The sequence below is a fragment of the Pogoniulus pusillus genome, chromosome 5, assembly GCF_015220805.1.
Source record: "Pogoniulus pusillus isolate bPogPus1 chromosome 5, bPogPus1.pri, whole genome shotgun sequence".
Classification (NCBI taxonomy): Eukaryota; Metazoa; Chordata; class Aves; order Piciformes; family Lybiidae; genus Pogoniulus; species Pogoniulus pusillus.
In genome coordinates, this window is record NC_087268.1 from 22,536,257 (window position 1) to 22,558,101 (window position 21,845).

Here is a 21,845-nt window from a genome sequence, read left to right on the forward strand (position 1 = left end):
ACCACAACCCTTTTGCACCTTTTTCACTGTTCATGGCAGCAAAAAAGGTGCTTCAAAGTTGTCAGGATTAATCACGACAACTGATGGCAAAGTCAGTGAGCTTAAATCCTCTCCATGAAACCTTGAACAACTGAACATTCACTTCTGTGATGGTTTGGGGGTTACCCCGCCCCCCCACACTTTTGAATTTGCCCCAGCTAACTCAGACGGACCCTGGGAATATAGATGAAGCAATTTATTTACAGCTAGCAGAATTTACAAGCAGCTATTTACAATATATACAGTTATATACAATTATATACAGAAATATACAAAGGATAAACAATACAAAAGCACAACTCCCCTCCCAGAAACCTGAGTCCCCAGGAGGGGCTCTCAAACCACCCCAACACCTCCCCCGGCCCTCTCAACCTTACCCCAGTTCTCAGGAAGAAGAGAGGTGCAGCCAAGAGGTTAGGGAGCAGGGTTAGTAGGAGCAGGGTTAATGAGATGTGACCAGGTCCAAGGCAAAAGCAAGAGAGAGAAACAAAATGGGGAAAAAGTCCTTCTTCTTCCCAGAGTTCTCAGCGAGACTGTGAGAGAAGTTGACATCAATTGTTTTCATTTCACTGCCGGTTATCTAATTCTTGTACCAAAACATTCTAGCTTGCTTCAAACTAGCACAATCCACCCCTTGTCTACTTCGCTCAGAGTGTCGCTGAGAATTATCCAATCTAATCTAAACCAATATTTACAATAAAACAATATATACAAGTCCAGTTCACACTTCAATCAGATGTAGGTGATTCAAAAGCTCAGAACAGGGACTCCCAGGTGATGTTGGGTTCGTGCTCATGTACTGTAGATTCTATCGTAGATTCTCTCAGTGTTGGGCGCCGATGTTACCTAGAATAGAAAACTCCTAACAGTTTGAATTTAAACTCTCTCAGCTAAGGTTAAATTTCTCTGTGGAATACACTGGATTTCACCATTCTCCCGCATTACCCAGTAGGTATGACCAGGACCTTCAGCAGATACCACCTCTCGGACAGGTTTCCCTTCCCCCGAAGGAGAAAATACCCAAACAGTTTTCCCTAACAGATTCTTTTCATGTACAACAGGAACTTTATCACCGTCTACTGTTTGGACCAAATCTGATTGTGCAGGTCCTGCTCTGTTTACTGAACCTCTACTGTTTACCAACCAGGTAGCTTCTGCTAAATGTTTGTCCCAGTTTTTCAGAATCCCACCCCCCATGGCTTTTAGGGTGGTTTTCAACAAACCGTTGTAGCGCTCAATCTTCCCTGAAGCTGGTGCATAGTAGGGTATGTGATAGATCCATTCAATACCGTGCTCTTTGGCCCAGTTTTTCACAAGATTGCTCTTGAAATGAGTACCATTGTCTGACTCGATTCTCTCTGGAGTTCCATGTCTCCACAAGATCTGTCTCTCCAAACCAACAATGGTGTTACGTGCAGTAGCATGTGGAACTGGATAGGTTTCCAACCATCCGGTGCTGGCTTCTACCATCGTTAGCACATACTGCTTGCCAGAACGAGATCGAGGTAAAGTGATGTAATCAATCTGCCAGGCTTCACCATACTTGTACTTTGACCATCTCTCACCATACCATAAGGGCTTGATTCGCTTAGCCTGCTTAATAGCAGCTCAAATGTCACAGTCATAGATGACTTGGGTGATAGCGTCCATGGACAAGTCAATTGACCTATCGCGAGCCCATCGGTATGTTCCATCTCTGCCTTGATGTCCAGATGAGTCATGGGCCCACCGAGCTAAGAACAGCTCACCTCGGTGTTTCCAATCAAGGTCAATGTCAAGTTCAGAGTTAGTATCAACTTGAGCAATCTTAGCAGCTTGGTCTGCCTTCTGGTTATGTTGATGTTCCTCAGTGGCTCTGCTCTTAGGCATGTGTGCATCTACGTGCCGCACCTTCACTGGAGTTCTCTCCAGCCGTGCATCAATGTCCTGCCATAGATCAGCACACCAAATAGGCTTTCCTTTCCTCTGCCAACCATGCTTCTTCCAGTCCTTTAGCCAACCCCATAGAGCATTGGCTACCATCCACGAGTCGGTGTAGAGGTAAAGGATAGGCCAATTCTCACGTTCAGCCACATCAAGAGCAAGTTGAACAGCTTTTACCTCAGCGAACTGACTGGATTCTCCTTCGCCATCTTTCGTTTCGGTAACTCTCCTGGTTGGACTCCAAACTGCTGACTTCCATATTCGCTTGTTCCCAACAAGACGACAGGAACCATCTCTGAACAAAGCATAGTTCTTTTCCTGATCAGAGAGATCACCATAGGGAGGAGCTTCCTCAGCACGAGTTATTTTCTCCTCTGGAGGTTTGGAACAGTCTGTGCCTTCCGGCCAGTTGGTGATCACCTCCACCAGACCAGGTCGGTCAAGATTACCCATTCGTGCTCGTTGGGTTATCAAAGCCATCCATTTAGACCAGGTTGCATCTGTGGCATGATGTGGTGATGAACCTTTGCCCTTGAACATCCAGTGTAGAACTGGCAGTCTAGGAGCTAAAAGCAATTGTGACTCAGTTCCAATCACTTCAGAAGCTGCTTTCACTCCCTCATAGGCTGCTAGTATCTCTTTCTCAGTTGCAGTATAATTTATCTCTGAACCTCTGTAACAACGTCCCCAGAAACCAAGTGGACGACCACGTGTCTCGTTTGGAGCTCTCTGCCAAAGACTCCAAGTTGGATCATTGTCACTGGCAGCCGTGTACAGAATGTTCTTAATGTCCGGACCAGATCTCACAGGTCCCAAGCCCACTGCATGGACTACTTCTCGTTTGATCTGATCAAAGGCTGCTTGTTGTTCAGGCCCCCACTCGAAATTGTTTCTCTTACGAGTCACATCATGCAGAGGTTTGACAATCTGACTGAAACCAGGAATGTGTAGTCTCCAAAATCCCACCACACCAAGAAAAGAAAGTGTGTCCTTCTTACTGGTGGGAACTGCCATAGTAGAGACTTTGTTGATCACATCCTGAGGAATGTAACGGCGACCATCCTGCCACCGCACTCCCAGAAACTGATTTTGTTTGGCAGATCCTTTGACCTTGTCTCTCTTAATGGCAAAACCTGCTTGCAGCAGAATGTCAATGATTTTGTTACCTTTCTCGAAGACTTCCTCAGCAGTTTGGCCCCACACAATGATGTCATCGATGTACTGGATGTGCTCTGGAGCTTTACCTTTCTCCAGTGCATTGTGGATGACTGAGTGACAGATGGTTGAGCTGTGTTTCCACCCCTGAGGCAAACGATTGAACTGGTACTGGATTCCTCTCCAGGTGAATGCAAACTGAGGGCTGCACTCCTTTGCCATGGGAATAGAGAAGAAAGCATTAGCAATGTCTATGGTTGCATACCATTTAGCCTCCTTCGATTCCAGCTCGTACTGGAGTTCCAGCATGTCCGGCACAGCTGCACTCATGGGTGGCGTCACCTCGTTGAGGGCACGAAAGTCAACTGTGAGTCTCCAGTCGCCCGTAGGTTTACACACAGGCCAGATGGGACTGTTGAAAGGTGAATGAGCTTTCTCGATGACAGCCTGACTCTCCAGCTGATGAATCAGCTGATGAATGGGCAACAAAGAGTCACGGTTAGTTCTGTACTGCCTATGATGAACAGTTTGAGTTGCAATTGGCACTTCCAGGTCCTCTATGTCATGATGTCCCACAACTGCAGATTCATCACAAAGTTCAGGTCTAGTAGACAATTTCAATTTATCATCCTCATTCTCTACAGATGCTATTCCAAAAGCCCATTTATGACCCTTAGGATCTTTGAAACAACCTTGTCTCAAAAAGTCAATTCCCAAAATGCAAGGCGCATCAGGACCAGTTACAATAGTATGTGTCTTCCACTCTTTACCAGTTAAACTGATCTCAGCCTGTATCTTAGTTAACTCCTGAGATCCACCAGTGATTCCAAAGATAGAAATGGACTCTGTCCCTTTACAATTAGATGGCAGTAAAGTACACTGAGCACCTGTGTCAACCAAAGCCCTGTATTTCCGAACTCTTGAACTGCCAGGCCACCTAATGAATACATTCCAATAGATTCGGTTCTCTCCACTATCCCTTTCCTCCTCCTGGCTGGAGGCAGGGCACCCCTAATGCTGAACATGGCATGTAGGGTGTACACAATGATTGGTGTTGTTGTGAGAGGAACTGCAACTGTTGGAACAATTGCAGTTGCTCTCAGGAGCTGAAGAAGTGACAGCTACTTTCCTGGCATTATTGCCTCTGTTTCTGCCACTCTGCAGATCCCTGACTCTCTTTGAAAGAGCTGAAGTAGGTTTACCATCCCATTTGTTCATGTTCTCACCGTATGTGTCACGCAGAAGTATCCACAGTGACGCACGTGATTGCTGCTGTCTAGGTGGAATTTGTCTCCTCCTGGGCTGGAATTGCCTTGTAGGAGGTGGGTGTCTGTTCCTGACTGCAGAAACATGCACCCATTCAGATGATGCAGGAATGGTATCCTTTACCAGATTGGTAATGTTTTTAAGATTCTCCTTCAGTTCTTTCATAGTATCCTCAAAACCATCTTTCATGCCCTTTATTTCAGAAGTCATAGTTTGTATGGCACAAACTAGACCAGAATGTGACAAGCTGTCCTCAATCTGCCTGAGCTGATCAGTGAACTCACCAACGGTGAAAGACCTTCCATTATCACTCCTTGCTAGGAACTTACTGGCCAAGATGTTATCATAGGATGAAGGAGCAAGCTTAATCAGCTTCTTCATGAGACCTGTTCCCAAAGGAATATCGTCAGGCTCATGAGTGCCATGATCTCCATAAAGCACTTCCTTCACAGCAAACTCCTTCAGAAGCTTAATTCCCTGCTCAACGGTGTTCCACTTCTTGGCAGCCCATGGCAAATCATCTCGGGAAGGATATCTCATAGCCACAGCCAACAGAAGGCGTGTCCACAAGCTAACCCTACCAAGAGGACTTGCTAGGTGTTTGTCCACTCCACTCTCCTTAGTGAGTGGTCCCAGCTGCTTGGCAGACTTGTCTCCTACCTGCAGAGCATTAGCACCAATGCCACGGCATCTCACTAGCCAGCTTAAGGTTGGCTCACCTGATTCCCTTGTGTATTCCTTTCTAACTTCCCTGACCTCTCTGAGTGGATCCTTGGAGCCTTGGATGTCATCTTCCACCTCCTCTTCCACCTGTTGATCTGGTGGTACTGGGCCTAACAGAACCTTTTTCATAGCACTCTTAAACTCATTGGAACCATCCTCTTTCTTGGCAGCTAACCTCACAGCACTCCTCTCACTTGAGTATTGTTGTCTCAGCACATCTACAAGGTCTCGCAGACTAACTATCTCCTCCTCCTCTTCTCCTTGCTGCTGATCACCAGAGGTCCCCTGTCTTACATCCTCCTGCGAACCACTCTTTGTCTTAGCTTTTGCCTTAGCAGGTGCCAGAAGGGCCTGAGCAGCAACAGACTTGGACGTGTCTGCTGGAGGGTTTGAATCTTTAGGAGTCTGACCTGGAGCATTTGAATTATTGGAGGTCTGACTTGGAGCATTTGTATTACTGGGGGTCTGACCTGGAGCTTGTGAGTTCAAATCTGCCTTGCTTTTAACAGGAGGATTTTGGTTCTGGTCTGCTGGCTGGGGGTTCGAATTGGCTGAGCTGGTGTCATTAGGATTTGGACTGACTGGGCTAGTGTTACTAGCATTGGTAGTATTATTATTAGTGGGATTATTTGCCTGTCCTCCTGGGATGCCTGCCAATCCTGAGGTGTTTTGATTGTTGCTAGGAACATTCTGATTTTGGGTACCTGCCTGTGCTCCTGAGGCTCCTGCTGAACTCTGCCCGTTATCATTATTGTTTATGTTAGTGGCAGGAACATTGGCTGTGTTCCCAGCACTTGGAGAAGGAGGGGCAGAGGCTGGCAAGGGGGAAGCCGATAACTGTGTTCCCCTGTTTTGCTGTGAAAGAGACTGCTTCTGAGACACAGAATTTTTCCTAGTTCTTACAGAAGCTGGTTTTGAATTTTTCACCAATAATGCCAAAATTAATATGAATATTAAAATCATGAGGCAAATATTAAAAATTGTGAGAAGAAAAACAGTTTTACACGAGCATGTGCCTATACAAACAGTTGGAATTCCTGTCTTAGGCTGAATAACTCTCATTAGAGCCATATTTAAAGCAGAATTTCCATTGATTGTCACATTATTGACCAGAGCTCCTGTAATATCCTTGGTAATATTCTCAGAGATATTAAAACCAGCATAACCAAGAATAAAATCACCCCAGCTCCAGAACATATCTGAAACCTTAGCTTTAGCCTTATTATAAGCCAGATCAATAAAATAAGCAACAATTTGACCTTTTAACCAACTAAATGCCAAGAAAACAAAACCAGACCAGAGCAATGCACCAACCAAATACAATAGCTGCTTGATTAGCTTCATCTTAATTCCCAGAGCTAATTTTCCACTCACTCCAAAATCTCTAGCCCCACGTTGGGCGCCAATAAAAAAAATGTGATGGTTTGGGGGTTACCCCGCCCCCCCACACTTTTGAATTTGCCCCAGCTAACTCAGACGGACCCTGGGAATATAGATGAAGCAATTTATTTACAGCTAGCAGAATTTACAAGCAGCTATTTACAATATATACAGTTATATACAATTATATACAGAAATATACAAAGGATAAACAATACAAAAGCACAACTCCCCTCCCAGAAATCTGAGTCCCCAGGAGGGGCTCTCAAACCACCCCAACACCTCCCCCGGCCCTCTCAACCTCACCCCAGTTCTCAGGAAGAAGAGAGGTGCAGCCAAGAGGTTAGGGAGCAGGGTTAGTAGGAGCAGGGTTAATGAGATGTGACCAGGTCCAAAGCAAAAGCAAGAGAGAGAAACAAAATGGGGAAAAAGTCCTTCTTCTTCCCAGAGTTCTCAGCGAGACTGTGAGAGAAGTTGACATCAATTGTTTTTCATTTCACTGCCCGTTATCTAGTTCTGCTACCAAAACATTCCAGCTTGCTTCAAACTAGCACAACTTCCTTGAAGTCCTGTCTTTGCTCTCAGAACCTCTCCACTCATAAGTATGTTAAGACTGTGCATAAGCAGGAGAATTTTTATTGTACAAAAATAATCACAGTCAGGAATTTACACAATAAATAGCAGGAAAAAGTAGAGATCAACTTTGACAGGAGTTCATCCACATCCAACTCCCTTTCCGCAATTTCCAGATGGCATCCATATTATCACTTGTTCTGGAAGTTATGTTGATGGCGTCCTAAATGTGTCCATCAATTGTCTTGCTATGCTTGATGCTGATGTAGGTTTGTCCTAGTTACAATTCTTGATGTGGTAAAGAAGATCCTTCTCTGAGGATTTCCTAGGAACAAGTCGATTTTTATATTAGTCACTCTAGTGAGTTTCCATGACCCCTCACCAAAGAACACGAGGTCTGCAGTGAATGCATGTATTTCTGGGTTGTTCCTAATTTATGAAGGTGGTTGGTTGTTGCTTAGATATTCATTACTTATTGCCTATGCAGATAAGTAAAACCATGTTCTTACTCTTCTTGTAATGCTTTTCTATGCATTCATGTGTTTCAGAATGCATATAGCAATACACTTTGATGTATTTTACTAAGAGCTAATTTCTTTTGCACTGAGAAATATTTTTAACAGATCAGGGCATTCATAATAATTAACCCAAAGAAATCCAGCTACTCATTACAGTTACCCTTTTTATGACTACAAGTGCAGAAATAACACTGTAGCTAGGGTGATGTTCTTCACACTTCTAACTCTGAAAAGGTGTTTGGTGCCAGGTGCCACACTCTGACACTCTGAATACAGCTGACATTCAGGTCTTACCAGTATCTAAGCTGCCATGCAGATCTCACTTCTTTAGCCCCTAAGTAGAAGAGCACCACTGAATCACGCATGTCAGTCCTAGGAAGAAGTACTGCAGTGTTGTATTGCTAGGCTTCCTACAGTGTGCTGCTCCTTACTGCAGTTGGAGCGTGGTCTATATACATCTGTGTTGGCTAGGTGTAGAAATCTATTTGGACCTGACAGGTTCACATTATTCACTTGGGTCAGAGCCATGAGAAAGTGTTTACATTTTCTCTGGACTTTGATACCAAAAGCAATGCAGCTACATCCATACCATCTGGTACTCAAAATAGTAGGACTTGCCTGAAACCAGCATATATGTCTCTGCACCTGTAGCACTCATATAGGAAAACAGTAGAAAGTGGCAATCAGACTATACACCTTCCAGCCACTCCTGGTGGCCTACTTAGCTGTTCTACACAGAGGTCAGGTCCTTAACTTCTTTAGGGATTGCTTGTGTCTTTACCCATTTTGCATTCACAGAGCTTGCTTTAGTCTTTTTTCTCTTGCTGCTTCCTGCTAAGCTGTCTTGCTATTGCTGTTATCCTCCTCATTTTATAACTGAAGCATTGTCGTGGTAGGCCTGACCTATATCAGGAACAGTGTGGCCAGCAGGACAAGGGAGGTTATTCTTCCCCTGTACTCAGCACTGGTCAGGCCACACCTTGAGAGCTGTGTCCAGTTCTGGGCCCCTCAATTCAAGAAAAGATGTTGAGGTGCTGGAACATGTCCAGAGAAGGGCAACAAAGCTGGTGAGGGGCCTGGAACACAAACCCTATGACAAGAGGCTGAGGGAGCTGGGGTTGTTTAGCCTGGAGAAGAGGAGGCTCGGGGGGGACCTCATTGCTGTCTACAACTACCTGAAGGGAGGCTGCAGCCAGGTGGGGGTTGGTCTCTTCTCCCAGGCAACCAGCGATAGAACAAGGGGACACAGTCTCAAGTTGTGCTGGGGGAAGTATAGGCTGGATGTTGGGAGGAAGTTCTTCGCAGAGAGAGTGATTGGCATTGGAATGGGCTGCCCAGGGAGGTGGTGGAGGCACCGTCCCTGGAGGTGTTCAAGAAAAGACTGGATGAGGCACTTAGTGCCATGGTCTAGTTGACTGGCTAGGGCTGGGTGATAGGTTGGACTGGATGATCTTGGAGGTCTCTTCCGACCTGGTTGATTCTACGATTCTAAGCAGGCCAAAATAGGCTTATACATGTCCTGGCTTGCCCCGACATGGTTTTCTGCTCTCCCTCCTTCTGTTTTGGGGAGAATCAACCGTGGGAAAGAGGATGAAGAATGTGGAGCCACTGAGACTAAGGACTCTGGCCTGCCCAGACTTGTTTTGCTCCTGTGGTAAACAAGGTACACACACTTAGCTTGTGCCTGCCTTGTGCAAGGCTTATGCTTTTTCCAAATTTGGGTAAATCAAGCCTATGGCTTCACCTAATACGGTCAAGCTTGGGTAACTGCCATTCTTATTGGCTATTCTGTGTCCAAAGGCCCATTAGTCTTGGGCTGTACTGATAAAAAGAGTAGAGCAGGTAACACAACCTGCTCTGTCATTGTATTTGTGCTTGCTTGCCTGCCTGCTGCTGCCTGCTGCTGCCTGCTGCTGCCTGCTGCTGCCTGCTGCCACGCTATACTACGCTATAAGCTAGCTCTTCTACAAAGTAACAAACTCTGATGCTCTGAGTTTGTTTGCCTGGAAACAGCCTGCTTCAAGTTTACCAGGAACAGGCTCTAAATGCCTCCACACGATTGGCCTGCATAGCCAGCATGACGTTGTGCTAAGACAGCACATCGCAAGACATCCTGCCTGTGCCTGAAAGTCTCCTGCCAAGACAGGAATTCCTGGAGATACACAGATCACCCAGAGGAGCAAAAATAAGGTCAGAGATTGTCCGTCTCCTTTCCCCAGCCTGTGAAGCCTGGGAAGAATCAGAAGCCTCAGCAGTTGACAAGACAGTAACAGAATTCCCTCGAAGTGTTTGGGTACTGTCTGAAGCTGTAGCTAGCCCTGTGAGGCAGGAAATAATAATTTTATGAGTAAAGACTTACAGCCTCGTGTCATTCGCCACAGCCTGCTGCCATAAACAGAAAGAGCTACTTGAGTCCATTTAGTGGACAAGTGGTATATTGACCACAAGCAGTATGTTGACCACAGGAACCTTCTCTTCCAGTTCAATTAATGTTTATATATCTTTGCTGGTTATTTCAAGATCTAATTATTACCTGTATAATGTTTCCATGACCATGCAAAGAACCAGTTATTATTAAAATTAGTGCTCGGGGGTGGTGAGAGTTCTGAATATCAAAATCAATAAACAATATTAATTTTGGAAAAAATATCATCTCACATTAATTAATTGCCCCTCTATAACAAGCATCTCTTCAGGTGCAGCTGAAACATTTGAGTGTTTCAGTCTCTTACTGGTTAACTATTGGACAGGTGTCTATAGACCCTCTTCATTTACATGTGCTTCCAATTACATGCTAGTGTCATGACTGTGTTTGGCAGCCACAGGGCATGTACATTTGCTATAATTGTCAGATTTTCCAGAAATGTCCTTTTGTAGCACACTCTGGAGAGTTTCATGACATTTTATTTATCTGTAAGCAGAGTTCTGTCAGCCAACAGAGTATTCACACAGCAAAATCTGACTTCATCATTCACCATTTGCTTACATTCAGAACCAGTCCAAACATGCCCAAGATTTTAAACAAACTGCCATTGTTCTTCTGCGTTAAAATTGCTACCTAGGCAGTAGATGTCATCCCTAAAGACCTCAAGGAACACATCCTGCAGCAAGTTGTGACAAGAACCTTCAGCATTTCTGTTTCAAACCAGGTTTTCAACACTGTATGTTTGCTTTGTCTCCTGCTCTAGAAGTAACTCCAGCAGCACCCAGACACTGCTGCTAGGTTTTGGTCACAGAATTTTTTTAAGTGGACAACAGTGATTTTTGTTCTGATGCCTAATTTGCTCGAACTGGGCCACCTTTCCGTGAAAGCTAACAAAAAACACTTTTATAAATTTATCAATGCTAAAAGGAAGGGCAAGAAGACCCTCCACTCCTTACTGGACCAGGAGGGGAACACTATAACTGATGATGAAACAAAGGCAGAGGTCCTGAATGCCTTCTTCACCTCAGTTTTCAACAGTAAGGAGAGAGGAGGAGGAGGCAAATGGCCTCTTAAACTGGGGGATGGGGTCGGGGAGCGGTGTGTTCCCCTGGAAATTCATGAGGAATTAGTTCAGGACCTGCTGAGCCATCTGGACACCCACAAGTCCATGGGACCAGATGGGATCCATCCCAGGGTGCTGAGAGAGCTGGCAGCTGAGCTGGCCAAACCACTCTCCATCATTTTCCAGCAGTCCTGGCTCACCGGAGAGGTCCCAGGAGACTGGAAAATGGCCAACGTGGTCCCCATCCACAAAAAGGGTCGGATGGAGGAACCTGGGAACTACAGACCCGTCAGCCTGACCTCAGTGCCAGGGAAACTGATGGAGCAGGTTCTCTTGGGGCCAATAACTGCGCACCTGAGGGATGGCAAAGATCTCAGGTCCAGCCAGCATGGGTTTAGGAAGGGCAGATCCTGTCTTTCTAACCTGATCTCCTTCTATGATCAGGTGACCCGCTTCGTGGATGTGGGGAGGCCTGTGGATGTAGTCTATCTGGACTTCAGCAAGGCCTTTGACACTGTCCCCCACAGCAAACTGCTGGCTAAGCTGTCAGCCCGTGGCTTGGATGGTAACACTCTGTGCTGGGTTAGGAACTGGCTGGAGGGCCGGACCCAGAGAGTGGTGGTGAATGGTGCCACATCCAGCTGGCGGCCAGTCACTAGTGGTGTCCCTCAGGGATCAGTGCTGGGCCCCATCCTCTTTAACATCTTCATAGATGATCTGGATGAGAGCATCGAGTCAGTCATCAGCAAGTTTGCAGATGACACTAAGCTGGGGGCAGAAGTGACTGAGCTGGAGGGCAGAAGGGCTCTGCAGCGGGACCTTGACCACCTGGACAGATGGGCAGAGGCCAATGGGATGGGGTTCAATAGCTCAAAGTGCAGGGTGCTGCACTTTGGCCACAACAACCCCATGCAGAGATACAGGCTGGGGTCGGAGTGGCTGGAGAGCAGCCAGACAGAGAGGGATCTGGGGGTACTGATTGATACCCGCCTGAACATGAGCCAGCAGTGTGCCCAGGTGGCCAAGAGGGCCAGTGGCATCCTGGCCTGCATCAGGAATGGTGTGGTCAGCAGGAGCAGGGAGGTCATTCTGCCCCTGTACTCTGCACTGGTCAGACCACACCTCGAGTACTGCGTTCAGTTCTGGGCCCCCCAGTTTAGGAGGGACATCGAAATGCTTGAGCGTGTCCAGAGAAGGGCGACGAGGCTGGTGAGAGACCTCGAGCACAAGCCCTACGAGGAGAGGCTGAGGGAGCTGGGGTTGTTTAGCCTGGAGAAGAGGAGGCTCAGGGGTGACCTTATTGCTGTCTACAACTACCTGAAGGGTGGTTGTGGCCAGGAGGAGGTTGCTCTCTTCTCTCAGGTGGCCAGCTCCAGAACAAGGGGACACAGCCTCAGGCTGCGCCAGGGGAAATTTCGGCTCGAGGTGAGGAGAAAGTTCTTCACTGAGAGAGTCATTGGGCACTGGAATGGGCTGCCTGGGGAGGTGGTGGAGTCGTCGTCCCTGGGGCAGTTCAAGGCAAGGTTGGATGTGGCACTTGGTGCCATGGTCTAGCCTTGGGCACTGTGGTAAAGGGTTGGACTTGATGATCTGTGAGGTCTCTTCCAACCTTGGTGATACTGTGATACTGTGATACTGTGATACCTGCTAATAGTAATTTTAAGGATATTAAAATGTTAAGCATATAAAATGTTAAGGATATTAAACCACTAATGTTATTGAAATGTTAAGGATATAAAAAAATGTCTATTTTACCAGACACGTTACCACTTTCTCTCATTAATGTCAATTTGTTTAGTTTGATTTTCATCACTATTGTGATCTACAGGACTTTTCCTGACCTGATTTTCTTTGGCCATCACATCCTTCAGATTAAGATGATCTCTTGTTGAGGCCAGCTTGGCTCCCAGTATTTATTTCATCTCCAAGACTTTTTTATGTAATAGAAATCCTCTGACCATAGAGGTGTTGGGTGAGGAGAAAAATATTAGATCCTCTCTAGGAACACAGCTACCTGGGGTTTATAATTTGGGATAATCACCTACTGAAAACCCAGTATTATCTGTTTGCAAATCCTCTCTCCTTGACTGTGTCTTTATAGGAGTGTTGTGATAGGTAGCAGTGGGTAAACTCTGGTCAGTCTCATAACTCTCATGGAAAGTCATAATAAGTAACTGAGTAAAGATTCCCTCTCCACTGCTCCCCAATTTTACATGCTTGTGTTATCTCAGTCACAGATCATGGATGAAGATTCATATTTCCCAGATCACCTGGATAAAAGGGATAGTAAAACCTTCACAATGTATATAGTTTATGTCTGCTTAGCATCTCCAAATGGATGAACTAGCTAAGATCAACAAAAAGTGTAAGACAGCTATACTGTAAGGCACAAAGCAAATGCTGTTTTCCTGTAACACTGCAGCCATGATTCAATGTAAATACTCACTTTTTTTTTATATAGTGACATTCTACCTGCATAAACTGTGGGACTACATCACATGCAGGCATCAGTTTTGTCCCAAGGACTGCAAAATGTTTCTGTGCTATGCAAGTGTGGGGTTTAGTGCAGTTCAGTTGATTTTAAAAGGAAAGATGATGAAATATCTTCATGTCCAGCAGAGTTCTCTGTACTAAAAAGAAAGTACAGAATTCTGCTTTTTTTGAACATACAGATAGACAAATTGACACAGTTTTCAACACCAAACTCCCTCTCATCAAGTATCCCACAACTCTCTCTTCTCAGTACCATATGTTTGTTTAGACTGCTCTGAGAACTGTCTGCCTCTTTCCTCATCTGGACTACATCTCATCATCTTTCATCATCTGGACTATTCCAGATGCCACTAGATCAAAACAGTCCTTAGAGAGCCCACAGTAGTTCCTGAGAAACTTCTGAGCAGCTGTCATTTTTCTTTTCTTTTCTTTAGGCAGGAATATAATCAGTGTTTCGGGTAAGAAGTTTTGCCTTAATCTCTGCTGCCAGCTCACACAAAAGAACTTGTAGATTTCTTGCAGTTCTCTCAGAGGAAAATTTAAGAGTTTTTTTCCCAATCATTTCACCATTTTATAATCTATTTTATAATCACATTAATCACATCAAATGACCAGATTTTCCATATTTGAGCCTACTACATAGCAATTATGCAATTCACTATATGTTCATTTGAAATTTTCAGCTCAAGGACAAACCCATATTAATTCTTCATACTTCATTTATTCTTGACTGTCATCCTTACACTGTCTTCCATACCTGGAATCACTGAAAAACCACCACCACCACTGGAACCTCAACTATATGCTGCAGTTCCATTACTCAGCTGAATAAAAAGAAATACCTTAATGTTGTGGAGGCAGGGAATTAATGTGGCCGAGTCAGGAATTTATATCAAAATAGAGTTATTTTATTTTCCTGAAAACCTGCCCCCAAAAATATACAGAAATGAATTTAGTTTTAATTAGCAGATTCAGTTAGGTTGAGAAGATCTACAAGGATACCATAGGTAATTTGACTAATTTTGAAGTCAGAAGTTGGAAAAGGCTGAGCTATTGAACGATAGCATTCCCACTATAAGCTGGCTGAGCCGCAGTTACTCACAGGTGAGTCAGGCTGGCTGAGAAGAAGGGCGGTCCAGCTGCTTGTCCCCTCACTCTCTTTCAGAGGCCTTCTGAGGGGCCAGGGGCTCCTTCTGCAGAACCTACCCAGGCGGAGAACTCTAAGGCGGGGACCCCAAGGTGGGAAGTCCCCCAATATTTATACCCTTCCTAGACAAAGAGCAGAGTTGCCACTTCCTAGGCACAAAGACCACAGCCAATCCCATCCCGATCCCAGCGCGGGCACTGCACGGGCACCCCTCGTGCCGGAAGAGCGCCTTGCTCACCCCCTTCACACCTGCAGGGCCTTTTGTGCCTTTTCCTCTTCCATTCAAACCACAGAGGGAGAGGAATTTAGGGGGATACAGGACTCCAGGACACTTAACAATACTAACATTGTCACAGCTCAGAATGGGAAACCTCTCCAGCCCGTTAGAAGAGGCACAGCACCTGAAATGATTTTCTCTACAACCAGAGCTGCTTCAGCAGGAGACTTGTACCAGATGACCTTTGGAGGTACCTTCCAACCCGAAGCATTCTGTGACACCCATAGTAACTGTGCTAGTTTGAAGCAGGCTAGAATGTTTTGGTGAGAGAAAGTAGATAATTTAGCTGTGAAAAGGAAAACAGTTGTGATGTCAACTTCCCTCACAGTCTCGCTGAGATGTATGGGAACAAGAAGGGTAAACATTAGATAACATTTGCCATTTTCTCACTCTGCTTCTGGCTTTAGACGAAGCTACATCTCCTTAACCTCACTGCCACTAACCTTGCTCCTTAACCTCTTGGCTGCACCTCTATTCTTTTCTCAGGATTGGGGTAAGGTTGAGAGGGGTAGGGGGAGGTGCAGGGGTGGTTGAGAGCCCCTCCTGGGGACTCAGGTTTCTGGGAAGGGAGTTGTGCTTCTGTATTACTTTTACTGTGTATATTTCTGTATATAACTGTATATACTGTAAATAGCTGCTTATATATTGTGCTAGCTGTAAATAAATAGCTTCATTTATATTCCCAGAGCCCGTCTGAGTTAGCTGGGGCATTTCTAAAAGTGTGTGTGGGGGAGCGGGTAAAAGCCAAACCACCACAGTAACCTTTATCCAACAGTGGCTGTGGACTCCTCTCTATCTTCTAGTACTGCTCTGTGCTCACTAGGCATTTGCCATATCAACCCAAGATTTCCTTTCACTGTAGCACAAGATGCCAGGGCATGTATCATGGCAGAAAATGTCCAATCATTCACCTGAGAAAAAAATCAGTTCCAGAGAGCATCTCAGCTACTGTAAATTGCATAGCTCTGTGATCCTAAGTTTGCACAGCTCAGCTACCTGGTGCCAGTTCCCTGCTGTCTTCTATCTTCTGTGGTCATCTGCAGCTGTGCAAAGGGCAGTGAAATACCACCAGGTTTTATTGACATGAATGGCCCTCAGAATTTTCCAAGGGGTGCTTATATACCTCTCCAGAAGAGCCTAGGTAGTTTTCAGTTATTTCCAGACATCATGATAAGGTATATTTTCTATTAACTCTCCTAGAAGTAGCTCTTGAGTGGTCTCCACCTACAGACAGCTGCCTACGACAATGTCCAGATGGCTTTTGAGTATTTCCAAGGATGGAGACTCCACCACCTCCCTGGGCAACCTGTGCCAATGCTTGGTCACTCTCACAATGAAAAAGTGTTTCCTGATGTTCAGAAAGAGCCTCTTGTGTTTCAGTTTGTGCCTGTTGTCTTCAGTCCTGGGCACCACTAACTAGAGCTTGACTCCGTCAGGTACCTATTGATAAGAGATTCCTGAGTCTTCTCCAAGCTAAACAGTACCAATTTTCTCAGTATTTCCAGAAGACATATTCTTCCCTTAATCATCTTTGTAGTCCTTCATTGGACATTGTCCACTGTGTCCCTGTCTTGCTCATACTGGGGAGCCAGGCACAGGACACAGCACTTCAATTATAGCCTCACCAGTGCTGAGTAGAGTCGAAGGATCACTTCCCTTGGCTTGCTGGCAACACTTGCAGCCTAGGATACCATCTGTCTTCTTCGCAGCAAGGACATATTGTTAGCTTATGTCTAACTTGATGTCCATCAGGACTCCTCCAGGGCCTTTTCTGCAAAGCTGCTTTCCAGATGGGCAGCACCCAGCACTTAACTGGTGCCTGGGGTTGCTCCTTTGCAAGTGCAGGCCTTTGCCCTTGTTGAATTTCATGAGGTTCCTGTCAGCCTATTTCACCAGGGTACTGATGTCTCTCTGCAAGGCGGCATGACTCTGACCCTGAAGGGTGGTTGTGGCCAGGAGGAGGTTGCTCTCTTCTCTCAGGTGGCCAGCACCAGAACGAGAGGACACAGCCTCAGGCTGCGCCAGGGGAAATTTAGGCTCGAGGTGAGGAGAAAGTTCTTCACTGAGAGAGTCATTGGACACTGGAATGGGCTGCCCGGGGAGGTGGTGGAGTCACCATCCCTGGAGCTGTTCAAGGCAAGATTGGACGTGGCACTTGGTGCCATGGTCTAGCCTTGAGCTCTGTGGTAAAGGGTTGGACTTGATGATTTGTGAGGTCTCTTCCAACCCTGATGATACTGTGATACTGTGTGACTCTTTGGTGTATCTCCTCCCCAGCTTTTGGCATCAGCAAACTTGCTGAGGGTAGACTTTCTATCATCCAGACCACTAATGAAGATACTGAACAGGACTGGACCCAGGATTGACCCCTAGGGTATGCTGATGGCTACTGGCCCCCGAGGAGGCTTTACGCCACTAATACCATTCAGCCAGCTTCCAATCTACCTTATGGTCTGCTCATCCAGCCCATACTTCAGAAGTTTTCCTTTGAGAATCTTATGGGAGACAGTCTTGAAAGTCTTACTGCAGTCCAGGCAAATAATACCCACTGCTCTTCCCTCATCTACCAAGACAGTATGTGCCTTAAGACATTTTAGATGTTGCAAGTTAGATGCTCCACTATTTCACAGATTGATGAGTGTTACAAAGAAAGCTTGTACGGGCAAATCCCTTTGTAAACGAGAGAAATTTACATTTAAATCTGAGAAGACTTAGGTGATTTTGAGAGCCCAGATATAAGTTTGGTTTGTTGGTTTTTTTTCTTATATGAGGGAAAAAAATGTAATCACATTCTTGTTTCTCTATAAAGTGATTGCTCGTCAGTGCAGCTGACAAAACTATGCTACTGCACCATTATACCAGCTGTAACATTTCTGCAAATAGGAGCAGAATAACAACATGCTTCCAGAAGGATCTAAGATGGGTGGAAATTTATGCCAGTGCACTTAAAATTAAAAGTAAAATCAAGACAGTTCTAGATGAGCAAAATATTTTTAGTTGGAAAAGGGTACAAAAAAAGAAGAAAGCATCTACTTTTTCTTTCTAGGGGATAAAAAAGAAAACAGCTGCATATGGTAAAACTGTCTAAGAAAGTTTGAAGGTTTTAATGGGTAGGAAAAGCCAAGAAAGCAGAACTAGAATATAAATGGCTGTGACTGGCTCTACAAACTGCAGTACATTACAGCATTCATGAATGCCATGCTGAGTTCTCGCAGAGGATTAAAAGAAGAGCTCCTCAGCTTAGTCCACAAACAGGTAAGAAACCCTGGGGCCCAGGGCAACCATATTTTTGGGGAATTATACCACTGAAGAAAAATTAAATCCAAGTAGAAGTTCAGAGTAAAATGCCATTACTTCAGCAAAGAGGCCTTCCACAAATACAGTTTCACTAAGCTACAACCTGACTGTTGATGTTAACTCTAGAGACATCTCAATATTCTAGCAATGTGCTGCTGGGGATACAACATGATTTCTGTGATCTGTGCTGAGTCTCTCGTGAAAACAAACAGCACAAAGTACTACAGTGCTATCACTATTGTCATGATGGGATTGTTCACATAAATCTAGGCTGAACTTCACAGACTGTTATCCTCTAAATCTGTACCAAACTTATGTAAATATCATACCTCTTGCTTGTTCTTTGCATCTTAATAAGAGTGTTTTATTTTTAAGTCACCTGCCTAGCTATTCTTGTTCTTGTTTTTCTCTGTGTGCTAGCTGGATCCCTTAAGGTCTCCAGTAAGCCCAGGGTTTGCTTTCTATCTTTATCCATATATGCATATATGTTTGGGGGTGGGTATTTTTTTGTCAATTTATATTAAAAACTTTATAAAGTTTCAGCATTATGCATATGTGAAGGATGACTGCTGGCCCACCCCACCCTCCAAGATCCATAAGAAAAAAATTACAGTCAGAATTCTATGTAATGTTCTACTATGCAGTGTGTTTAAAAGGACAACCCCCTTAAGTGGAAGTGTAACTGCACATTAAATCCTGACTTTTAAGCAGGACTTGGATACAATGGCAAATTCTTTAAATTATCCCTATTGTCCTACTGTATTCTTTTCAGTTAGTCATCTTGGCACCCTTATAATTTCACTCCTCTGTCCTCCTTTTCCTTTACAACTACATCAAATCTTTATTGACCTGTTTCACTGCAATTAGTGATACTCTTAACTAAAGCCCTGAAATGTCTATTTAAACATACATTCAACTAACAGGAAGAGCAAACCATTATAAATTTGAGGCTTAAACACAGCTTTGGCCATTTTTTTCCAAATCTGTCCTACATTATGTTCAGTTGTGAAACTCTACCAGATGAAGAATTGAGAGTAAGAAGTTATGGTGCACTGCAAAAATTACTGCAGTAGAAAGTTATCAGATGACCTCCTTCCTGTCAAGGATAAGTATCAGATACATCATTCTTCCTGTTGCTCTTCAAAGTATTTTTGTGTAGCTTCTGACATAATTTCATGAGCTTATAACTTCCTCTGATATTCAATCACCTGGACTGATTTTTGCATTACTGTAAAGGGAGGTATTGCTCACTACTTACAGCTCAGCATAATTCACATTATTTTCTACATTCTACAGTAAAAGTATCATACATGAAGCATGAACCTCATGTAGCTGGCTCGTCTAGTGGTCCACTGTGGCCTGATATGTTTCACCTCATGCATTCCTTCTCTTTAGAATCCTGTTTAACAAATTGACTCATTAGTTAGGGTTGAAAAGCAGAAGAGAGATTGCCTACTCAGAGAAGTTTCTCTAAAGCACACAGTTCAGCAGAAGACTTGTACTGTATTATGCCTTCTAGCACATGACTGAAGGGGTGCTTACATGACATTATAGAGAGGGACACATCTCCTAAATATCACCTAATCCTACAAGCAAGGGAGATCTTAGTTGAAATACATCTAGTTCATAGCAGTGTGACCTCAAAGGGCAGTTACAATATGAAAACCAAGTAATATAAACTATTAAGCTTGCTAGCATTAAATCTTATTTTTAATAGTTTAAATCTATATCCAGTACTCCATCTCCCACCCGAAATCAAGTACCAAGCCTTGCTACTGTAAACTGACAAAACAAAAATAGAAATGAGGCTTATGGTGAAGAAAAAAAGATTTGTAGCCTTAAAGCCTTTTATGACCGAGAAAGCACAGATGTAACACATTTGTCCCAGCCCTTGTATCCTGTTTTGAAAACCTGCCACAAATTTCTGATTCACCAGCTGTGGAGGGTGTATTTTTACTGCCTCAGAGGCCTTAGATTAGGTAGTTCTTCCATCACTTCTCAACACCTCCAGAAGAGTGGATCAGTGAATTGATCCAGGTTAAAACCCCTGGCAAAACAGAAACAAGCCTATTTTTAACCTGAATCAATTATCTGATTTGGGTCATTATGTTGCTACACAAACAGCACAGATGAGGGTATGATATGAGGAGAAATAGATTTGTATATGACAGCTGGGAAGCAGGAAACCTTCCAGACAGCACCATCATTAAAGCCCGTATTTCATCATACTCAGCTTGCCATGAGGTGGCTGTTAAGACCTGGAATCCTTCTCACTCAGAATACACCTCTTTTTCTGACCGGGTTCTGAAAGAGGTGGTTGCCATGCTGCTCATGCACATGCTCCTGTCATGCTGTAAAGTCTGGAATGTTCTTACTGAACAGTAATCGAGGCGATAGCACAGGTAAACTTAAATATAAAGGAGATAAATGATAACCACAGTTATTGCATGAAGAACACTTGAAGCTTTAATATTTAATAATTTTGTTTAAATACCATTCATAGTTTTCCAACTGTTAATGACTACTGTACATACAACTAGGATAACAAATGTTGACTCAAAATGCTATTTGGCTACTTGACAAGTAAAAAGATTGCTGCTTATCTGAGGTAGTGTGCTAGTTTGAAGCTAGCTAGAATGTTTTGGTGAGAAGAACTAGATCATAGGCTGTGAAACGAAAACAATTGTGATGTCTACTCCCCTCACAGTCTTGCTGAACAAGAAATGAAAACATTAGATAACACTCTTGCCATTTTGTCTCACTCTGCCGTGGGCTTCTGACTTAGCTGCATCTCTCTAACACACCCTCCACTCACCTTTGCTTCTTAACCTCTTGGCTGAACCTCTATTCTTCCTTGGGACTGGGGTAAGGTTGAGAGGGGCAGGGGGAAGGTGCAGGGGTGGTTGAGAGCCCCTCCTGGGGACTCAGGTTTCTGGGAGGGGAGTTGTGTTTCTGTATTACCTATTACCTTGTATATTTCTGTATATAACTGTATATACTGTAAATAGCTGCTTGTACATTGTGCTAGCTGTAAATAAATATCTTCATTTATATTCCCAGAGCCAACTGAGTCTAGTCTGGGTATTTCTAAAGTGTGGGGGAGCAGGGAACACCCAAACCATCACAGGTAGGAAACACATATAAGTCAGAGGAGATGTGAGAGCACCAGTAAAGTTTTAGAGACTTCTCCTCTGAATATTTAGTAAAGTTAGAGTTTTGTAAGAATAGCCCTGATCAGAGCCCCTTTGAGCTCACATCCATGCTAAGCATCCTGCTTGCAGGCACATTGAGACCATCACATCCTTGCAGTACTGCATCTGAACCCTAAGGTAAGATTTAGCCCACATAGGTAAAAACATACTAACGATTCTTAATAGACTATAGGAATTTAAAAGTTATTTTATTGTTTGCATTATTAATTTATATATTTTAGTGTAATTTTCCACATTATATTGGCACATTATATTTCGACTTAAAAAGGACATCTCTGAGGCCTTTCTACTGCTTCCGCTGATCCATTGGCAGCTCCTTTGACTGTGCCAACAGAAACATTTTAGTGCAGAAAA